The sequence below is a fragment of the Hyperoodon ampullatus genome (assembly GCF_949752795.1).
Source record: "Hyperoodon ampullatus genome assembly, chromosome: 1".
NCBI classification, from domain to species: domain Eukaryota; kingdom Metazoa; phylum Chordata; class Mammalia; order Artiodactyla; family Ziphiidae; genus Hyperoodon; species Hyperoodon ampullatus.
In genome coordinates this window covers 212,765,087-212,775,056 of record NC_136914.1, presented here as the reverse complement: position 1 = coordinate 212,775,056, position 9,970 = coordinate 212,765,087, and positions in this window count along the sequence as shown.

Below are 9,970 nucleotides of genomic sequence, written 5' to 3'. Positions count from 1 at the left end.
GCTCTAGAGCCCGCAAGCCACAACTACTAAGCCTGCGCTCTAGAGCCCGTGAGCCACAACTACTGAGCCCGCGCGCCTAGAGCCTGTGCTCTGCAGCAAGAGAAGCCACCGCAATGACGAGCCCGCGTACCGCAAGGAAGAGCAGCCCCCGCTCACCGCAACTAGAGAAAAGCCCGTGCGCAGCAACGAAGACCCAACACAGCCAAAAGTAAAAATAAAAAAAATAAATTTATTTTAAAAAAAGTATTTGCTAGATAAATATTGAGTGGAAGCTGGAAGAAACAAATGCCCTGAGGGAAAATAATTAGTTAAGTGACACAGCTGGTCAGAAGCAGAGCCTTGAGTCATTTCTCCTAAACCAAGTCCTGTGTCCTTTCCCGTAAAGGGATTGGCCTTCAGTAACAAAGGGAAACCTCTCCAGACTCTAATTCCTGCCGATCTCAATCTCTGAGCAATTGCACAGTGGGCCAGGTTGGCAGCTGCAGGTCTGTGTTCCTGTCAGGCTCACCCAGGGATGTTTTCACACCGCTGGAAAACAAGATGGCATCTATCTCACAGAACACCCGTGCCCCAGAGCACAAGCAATGACTTTTCGAAGTGGGCAGAAGGAATCCAACTGGGGGGAGGTATCCAAGATGGCAAAACGCCAACCTTGTGTCCTTGAGCTCCGAGAGGCATTATCATGTCACCTTGCAGCTTATTTAGGGGTGAGCTGGGCAGTGAGGAGAGAAGTGAGAGGAAGGGCGAATCCTGTAGTCGGATCTTTACAAAGACAATGAGAAGTCCGATGGCTATCTTGTTCCTCAACACATCGTGAAGCCCCCATCATAGCCACCAACCTGTTTCCAGTTGTGAGGCAGTAAGATTTTTCTGATTAGGACCCAAAATGTTTCTTGAAAACAGAGATAAGCCACCCCCAGAGGAGAGGAGCGTAAGTCCAGGCATGCAGAAAACACTCAGTCATTTTTATTTCATTTCCTTTATACAGACTTAGTTACTTTTCAATGTGGATTGTTATTAGCAAAGCACAGACGTGTTTTCAAAATTAACAAGTTAATGTTATACAAAATCCACCAGAAAAAGACACTAAATTCGACATGTGGTGTTGAAGCCTTGAGTCTTTTGCTAAGGCTAATCTTAAAGACTGAATCTAGGAAGTATGATGATATAACAATGTGACCATTATATATAGATATAAATTCCTGGAAGTCCAAGGCACCAGGTCTGTGCTAGGAGCTGGGGATACACCTGACCTGGTCCTGCCTTGTTGAGAGACAGGCACTGATAAACAGCACAAATGTTGACAGACAACCGTGATCAGTGCCATGAGGATGAACAACTTGTGGCCACAATAGGGGACCTGACCTAGCCCCAGAGGAATTAGGGAGGGTTCTCAGGGGAGGAAATGTTTGACCTGAGGTCTAAGAAGGGGAAGGAGAGAGAGTGGAAGTGAGGGAGGCACAGGGAACTGCACACCCATTAAACACCTGACATGCTCCATTGACGGAGGGGCTCAGTTTGAATCCTGCATCCCTCCCAGATTTTTGGAGGGAGCTTTGGACTTAGCGACAGGCTGATTTCTATGGCTCAGTGGTGGGAGGATCTCCAGAACTTTCTCTGCAAACACTAGGCCAGAAGGGTCTTCTGTGTGAAACCTATAGCATTCTTCTGGGTTGGTGCTGTTTACCGTCTAGGAGGGCAGCAAGAGTCCCTTCTAACAAGTTGCCAGAGTGTGCGTCTAAAACGAGGCAGTGCTAGGGCTTTACTCTTAAATCTGTAAGGCTAAACATTCAGACTTTCTTATTCCTATGAGACTGGGCTTAATTTCTGGGTGAAATTAAGTTCACCCAGAACGAGAGTGGTAACTGAGTGGGGAACCTGATCTTGGTCACATCATATCAGTCAAGCCAAGACTTGGTGTTGACCTTTTATTTCTGCTTATCTTCACAGCCCAAGACAATCCAGGCCTATCTCAGTCTGCTATACTTGGAGAGGGCATGCCTGGCGTTATTTTCTTGCATTCGTCCCCTCTGTAACGCTCAGGCTGCAAAGAGCAGTCAGCCATTCAAGGGAATATTGCTTATTCAATTGTTTCAATTGCTAAAAACATCTATCTTCTCTTTAAATAAATGAATATATAATACACGTGAAGCATTAACAGTGTCAGGCACTCTCTGTAAGCACTCTGCTAATTATTATTATTACTCTTACTATTATGCACTAGGACTCTTATTTGTAGATTATCTTAATCATTCTTTTATAATTCCAGTTATAGAAAAGTGCCAGGTACATGGCAGGCACTCAAAATTTCTTTATAAATGTCACAAGTGAAATGTACTTAAAAATTTTTAATCCTTCAGGGCCCCAAATAAATTGTTGATATGGGACAGACCACAGAACCAAAGGGACCTAGGAGGGTGGCTGAGAACCCAGTTATGGTGAACCACAGACCAGGGGTTTAAATCAGTGCCTCCACCTATTAGCCATGGGACCTTGAACAAAGTACTCAACCTCTCCAAGCCCGAGTTTCCTCATCTGTAAAATGGGAAAGTGGTGATGCCTAAGTCACACATGGCTATGAGGATGAATGGAACAATGCATGTAAAATGCTAAGCATGGTGTCTAAATGTTCAATAAGTATTCCCTGTTATCACCACTGTCCACAGAACTCAAGACTAGGACAATATTCAACTGTCAACCCTCGCTGGTATTTTAAAATCACATTAATTTTTTTTTTTTTTTGCGGTACGCGGGCCTCTCACTGTTGCGGCCTCTCCCGTTGCGGAGCACAGGCTCCGGACGCGCAGGCTCAGCGGCCATGGCTCACGGGCCCAGCCGCTCCGCGGCATGTGGGATCTTCCCGGACCGCGGCACGAACCCGTGTCCCCTGCATCGGCAGGCGGACTCTCAACCGCTGCGCCACCAGGGAAGCCCCACATTAATATTTTAAACAGCTTTTGTGGATACTGAAAAAAAAGTTCCTCTAGTGATTATTTCTATACATGCTTAATAGGCGACTGGTACAGATCCGGTAGGAAATCAGTTCCCAGCTACTGTCTGAATTTCACTGCAGCTGCTTCCCCTGAAAAGTGACATAATACAGCTTGTGCCTCACTCTTGCCCCAGTGAAGACAATCTTCCTAAAAGGCTCAAAGAGAAGCAGCCCAGGGGACCTCCACTGCTCACCTCCAGCACCTGGAGGGGGAGGGGGCTCTGCTGGGCACTGAAGTACTCCACTGTCACCTGATGCTCACAGCACTGCTAGGAGGCTGTATTGCAGAAGAAACTTCAGTTTTCTCAGAGAGGTTAAGTAACCTGCCCAAAGCCACAGAGCTAAGAGGAAGCAGAAGCGGATTATGAACCTAGGTGGTGACTGGCTACCTGGGATGAAGGTCAGGCCATAGACCCTAAAGGAGGAAATAGCCTGTAAGTAAACTAAGGTTAGGGCCACGTCCTTGGCCAGCCCAGGAGTTCAAGGGAAAAGGCTGGGAATGACTCAGAATCACCCACATATAATTTTACTGCCCCCCAAAAAGCGAAGTTGAATACAACGGTGAACGGCTGCAGCCTGAGTCCTGCCTGCTTCCGCTTCCTGAAGGAATCTTCAAGAGCCGTGCACAAGGGTACCTGAACAAAGATGACAGCGGCTTACGTGTAGCCTGCTAAGCCCTGACAGATGCACTGCTATGCACCACAATCATCTCATTCCACCGTCGCAGCAACCGTCAGCCCGGGCCCACCACTATCCCCATTTCACAGACAAGCACAGAGAGGGCCAAGGCCCCACAGCTGACGGGCAAGGACGCTGGGACCGGAACCCTGGGCTGTCAACACGGGAGCCCCCGCAGTTAGCCAGGCGAGAGAAGGAACCCCTCCCGCCCTCCTAAATCCACCCCTCCTTCTTTTCCAAATCCCGAATGGTACCGGGTGTCCCAAGCCCGGGGACCAGAAGGGAAAGGAGGACAAGCTGAGCAAAGCAGGCGATGCTGGGGGTGGCGGAGAGCCTTTTCCCCCGAAGTTGAGCGCCGGCCGTCGGGGCCGCTTAGCCCGAAGGGACCGGGCCCCCACCGACCGTGCTCGGTGGGAAGGGAGGAAGGAGGCGGGGGAAGGCAGGGCAGGAAGGCGGCGGCGGAGGCGGGGGTCAAAGTTACCGTTCCCCCGACGATCGGGAGGCCAGAGCTGGCGGCCGTCTCCGTCCCTCCGCGGAGAGAGTCTGCGGCCGCTCGAAGGAAAGCGAAAGTAAAAGCCCCTGTGCGGCGAGGGGAGGAGTCGCCCGGGGCTGGAAACGGACCGGGCAGGCGGGGCTGCGGAAGCCGCCTCCGGCTCGCGACCCCGCGCTCCGCAAAGTCGGCCGCGCGCAGGACCACCAGGCCACCGCGCGCCCCTTCGGGGAGAGCGCGCCCAGCCCAGCCGGCCAACCGTCGCGCGCGCCATCGCCGCAGGGCGCCCTCGGCAAAGCTGGCCGCAGGCACCGGAGAGCGTGCTGGGCAAAGTTTGCAGAGCTCTAAGACCGCTCTCCGAGTGACCCGGAGAGCGCGCTCCGCAAACCCGCCGCACGCGGCCTCCCCATCCAGGCGAACTGAAGAGCGCGCCCTGCCGACTTCGCGGCTCTGGACGATGGGGCGCTCGTCGGAGCCCCCCGCTCCTGCCCTCGTCTACACCTGGACTTCGGCCTCCACACCAGCTCCGGGATCCAGTTCCCAAGGCCCGAAGGCGCCTCCCCCGCCAGACCCTGACCCCAGTATGCGCGGGTTGCGCCCCTCGGGGGACTGGGCGCCCACATCTGCAAGAGCTACCGTCGCCCAGGGGCCCGCGCTGGGAGCCGCCGTGTTCTCCTGCCTCCCAGAACTTGCTTCCAGTCCCTGGCGCGCCTTTCTCACCCTTGGGCAGCAGGACGCTAACTCCGTTTTCTGCAGAGCGCGTCCCCAGTGCCTAACACCGCCTGCTGGCCTGGATGTAGCGCCAGAATCATTCATGGACTATTTATTGAGCGCCCCCATGTGTCAGCCACTGGGTACGTGGCCGTGACTTGGTCTAATATGGGAGAGTCAGTGTAGTCCCCCCAACACCACTTCACCCCGGCCTCTCCCACACCCGCAACACCCACGCACCCTCCCACATTTGCCCTTTTTCAACCTTCGGCCTCCAACTGAGGCCTCCAAGGCCTTGCTCTCTGAGACTCCTCAGGGGACCAGCTAATGAACACAGTCGCACTGAGGTGTAAATAGCTGAGGAGAAATTACAGTTTTATTCACACCAGAGATGTTGGCTGTGAAACTCTCAACGCCTTGAGTGAAAGGAGTGAACCTTCGTGGTGTGACATCAGGCAAGAACCACATCTTGTCTTTTATTTGCTCTTCTCTGGGACTGAGACTTCAATATTGTCTGTAAAATCTCACCAGGTAAGGACACTTTCTTGGTTTAGGAAAGACTGGTCCCAGGCAAGGGTAAGGGAGTAATTATAATTTATTAACTTCTGCCAGAATACTGAATTCCTGAATATTTTAAACAGGCAGTTACACTATTTCCACTATGGCTGCCCTATAGGCTGACCTTTTGTGCCATTCCCACCTCCCAATTCATATGTTGAAACTTAATCCCTAAAGTGAGGGCATTAGGAGGTAAGGCCTTTGGGAGGTGCTTAAATCTTGAGGGTGGAGCCCTGGTGAATGGGATTAGTGCCTTTGTGAAGGAGGCAAGACAGCTCCCTGGCCTTTTCCACCACAGAGAGAAATTGCAGACTGCAACCCAAAGAGGGCTTTGACTAGAACCCAGGCATGCTGGCACCCTGATCTTAGCCTTCTAGCCTCCAGAACTGTGAAGAATAGATTTCTGTTGTTTATAAGCTACTCAGTCTGTGGTATTTTGTCATAGCAGCCAAAACAGACTAAGACAGGCTGCACTATCTTTAATACCCATATTTGCGGGACTTCCCTGGTAGTGCAGTGGTTAAGAATCTGCCTGCCAATGCAGGGGACAGGGGTTCGAGCCCTGGTCCAGGAAGATCCCACATGCCATGGAGCAACTAAGCCCTACTGAAGCCCGTGTGCCTAGAGCCCGTGCTCTGCAACAAGAGAAGCCACTGCAATGAGATGCCCGCGCACCACAACAAAGACTCAATGCAGCGGTAGATAAATAAATAAATTTTAAAAATAATAAATTTACACTTAAAAAATACCCATATTTGCAAAATATCAGGCAAACTAAATTATTTTAGACACAAAGATAATTTACTTTTTGAAGGAATTCAATTGTGAATCACGGGAGAAATGAAAAATCCTATTAATAAGGCAAATAAATTACTCTTTATCTGATTTATAAAATTGTTTTTGCAAGTTATTCCTGAAATATGATGAAACAGTGTTAGATGTGGAGGAGCCTTAACAACCAATCCCTCTGCTCATATTATAGATAAAGAATCTGAGGCTCAGAGAGGTTGCCAACATCACAAGCTTTCTAGTGGCAGAACCAGGATCAGGTTGCCTAGAAAAATAATGAATTTTTCATCCACAAGAAGGTTCTACCATAAATTATATCATGCAATTGTTAAAATGTGTTGCACACAGGAATTCATTGCTGGCTCAGGTAGAAAGACAGTTTGAAGGGAAACTTTCTTTTTTCAGTTCTATAGTGTAGACTGGCATGGGAACTCCAAATGTATTTCTCCGAGTCTGGATTATCACTGTACCAACAAATAAAATCGTAGATATGTGAAAGGGAAGAAACAATTTTGAACTTTCCCTCTATATTAATTGTACTGACCCTTTAGACCCAAATGATATTCTCTTCTAATTGTATTTCCTGTGTTTCTCCAGCCTTGGCCCATATCATTGTTTTCTGCTTCCTTTCCAAACTCACATGAGTAGAGCATGAGTCTTCCTCTTCACCCCAGAAAAATCCCCAACTCCATATTGAGCTGGTTTCCCAAGGGCTGGCCTCATGGGTGCTCCTGGGCTGATCCCTCTGGACCTTGCCTCCAGCCCTCTGCTCTGGTCACCAGGCTGCTGCTGCTAATCTTGCCAAGCTCTGCAGTCCCACCCTCGCCCTGCGGGCACTGCACCCCCAAGGGGTGCCACCAGTGATTGCTTCTCCAACTGTTCACAGGACAGCTCAGGCCAGGCTATGGCTTCGTACAGGACTCCACTGAAGGATAATCCCTTGAATAACAGAAATGCCACTCTTAGGACTCGCAGGCCCAAACCCAGACTCTGTCTGAGGCACCAGCAGACTTCTGCAAAGGGGGAAAGGGCTGAGTGGGAAGCTCAGGGTCCAGGCAGAATTCCCTGGAAGGAGGAATTGATGCTATACCTATTAACCACCGCCTCTAAGCTCCCTGGTCTGTTCTGTGAAAATGGAAGTGGGCCCTTTGCATGTGGCCCCATGTTCAGCTTTGCCAGTAGAGGGCGCTGGAGAAAGATTGCAGGTTGTAAAGCTTTTGCTCCCTGGTTCTGGTGTGTCTGCCATGCTTTTGAGGAATCGGGCTCATGCAGAAGGGGTGGCTTCTCAAGGTCTTATACCACACCTGGCTTCCCCAGCGCCCAGCTGTGCCTGCTGGCCAGCAGCACCCAGCAGCTAACAACTTCCCTGGCACCCCCTTCAGGTGGTTTTGTAGCAGGGTGCCTCCATTGAGACAACTCCCCATGAGCAGCTCTCTCTGGCACCTAGAGGGTAGATTTCCAGAAAGTTCTAGAGGACAGAGTTCTAGCAAGTTTCACTGGCACAGCCCCATAATAACTTCCCTGCATCTAGTAAGCCATGAACGTGCTCTCTCCAGTAAGGTTTGGGTCACAGCCCTGGGGTAGGGAGACGGTGGGGAGTCTCTTCTTTAGGCCCTCTAAGGGCAGTGACAAGTTATGTCATGTTATGTTGTTATGGAGTGGATTGTGTCTCCTGCCTCCAAATTCGTATGTAGAAATCCTAACCACCAGTACCAAGGAATGTGACTTTATTTAGAGATAGAGTTTTTAAAGAGGTAAAGTGAGATCATTAGGGTAGACCCTAATTGAATATGACTGATATCCTTATAAGAAGAAATTAGGACACAGATACACATAGAGTGAAGGCGGACGACCATCTACAAGCCAAGGAGAGAGGCCTTAGAAGAAATCAACCATGCTGACACTTTGATTTCAGACTTCCAGCCTCCAGAACTGTGAGAAGGTAAATTTCTGTTGTTTAAGCCACCCAGTCTGTGGCACTTTGTATGGCAGCCGTAGCAAACTAATATATATGTTATCTGCAAGTGTGCTATATCTGTAATAGCTGTATTTTTTTAAGTTCTCTTTACTTCTTACTCTCTTTTTTTTTTTTTTTAAAAGAAGATGTTGGGGGTAGGAGTTTATTAATTAATTAATTTATTTTTGCTGTGTTGGGTCTTCGTTTCTGTGCAAGGGCTTTCTCTAGTTGTGGCAAGCGGGGGCCACTCTTCATCGCGGTGCGCGGGCCTTTCACTATCACGGCCTCTCTTGTTGCGGAGCACAGGCTCCAGACGCGCAGGCTCAGTAGTTGTGGCTCACGGGCCTAGTTGCTCCGCGGCATGTGGGATCCTCCCAGACCAGGGCTTGAACCTGTGTCCCCTGCATTAGCAGGCAGATTCTCAACCACTGCGCCACCAGGGAAGCCCTACTTCTTACCCTTGATATTACAATCCCCTGTTATAATCATTTGATGTATCAACCTTTCCCTGTTCAGATTACTGGGTGGTTTCTCTCTCCTGACTGGACCCAGAAAGCTAGACTTACATAACCTGAATCCAAGGGCTGCCTCCTTTCTGATTCTGTGGCCTTCAGCAGTTGGGAATATCCATTTCTTGATTCAGAGGGAAAGCTCCACCCCACCCACGGTGTGTGTTGTGGTCCTCTGGTCCAGGGAAAGGCAACCACAGCAGAAGTTCAGGCTTCCCCAAGGTGAGGAAAGATACTTGCCTAATTATGGTCACCACCATCTAGTGCACAGACCTCATGACTGCATGGAGGAATATGACTCTGAAGTCGTCAACGGGTGCCCATGGAACTTTTTTCTGCCCCGTCTAAACCCATGTGGTCACCCCCAACAAATTCCCCCAGGCATAAAGGGATGGGGGTGGGAGTGGGGTGGGAATTCTGACCTGGGAAAGCATGACAGCTAGAGACAAGCCCTTGCTTCGTTAATTTTCCACCCCAAGTACTGGTCACATCTTGCACGGTGCAGAGGAGAGGAAGGATGGGACAGAATTGACACCCTCAGCTGGAAGGGAGGACAGTGGGACTTCATGGTGTACCTCATACAAACACTTTCCTCTACCCTTAGCACGATCAGTTTCCTTGAGTGATTGACCCTTGGGGTACCCTATGCCACATCCCCTCGGCTCACCAATAGCTCCCTGCGTGGCACCAGGACCTCCTTAAGTTCCTGCAGCAGCACCCCTCTGCTTCTCTGCCTTCTGGGCTTCCTCCAAAGCCGTAGAAGTCTGTTCAGCTTGTGCTGAGGGTGTACCCCAGAGGTGTAGGGGGTTATTGCCCCTGAGAGTACTTGCAGCCGATGGGAGGTGAGAATTGGGTGGATGAGTGTCCCAGCCTCCTGTCCTTCAGTGGGACGGTTTAGGGGCACATTCTACACGATTCCTCAGAGGGTCCCTAGCAAGATTGAGCCCTAGTTGCCCACAGTGGTAATTAGATCAGGACCTGCCCTTTATTGACTCTTCTTTCTCTGGCTCACTCACCTCAAACCCTCACTCCTGCCTTGCGGGATCACCGCCCAAAGAAGTACCTGCAGCCAAGTGCTCATCTCAAGCTCCACTTTTGGGAGAACCTAAACTAAGGGAGGCACACCCCCCCCAGCACGGGAGGAACAAGCCCAGTCTAACCAGAGTGATGATGACAGAGTGAAGGCTTTGGTAGCTTTCTTGGTACTTCACATTTGTCATCTCTCTGTAATTTCAAAATCATGTGGCATCCATGGCCCTGGAGGGCACTGGAAATGATTCACAGCT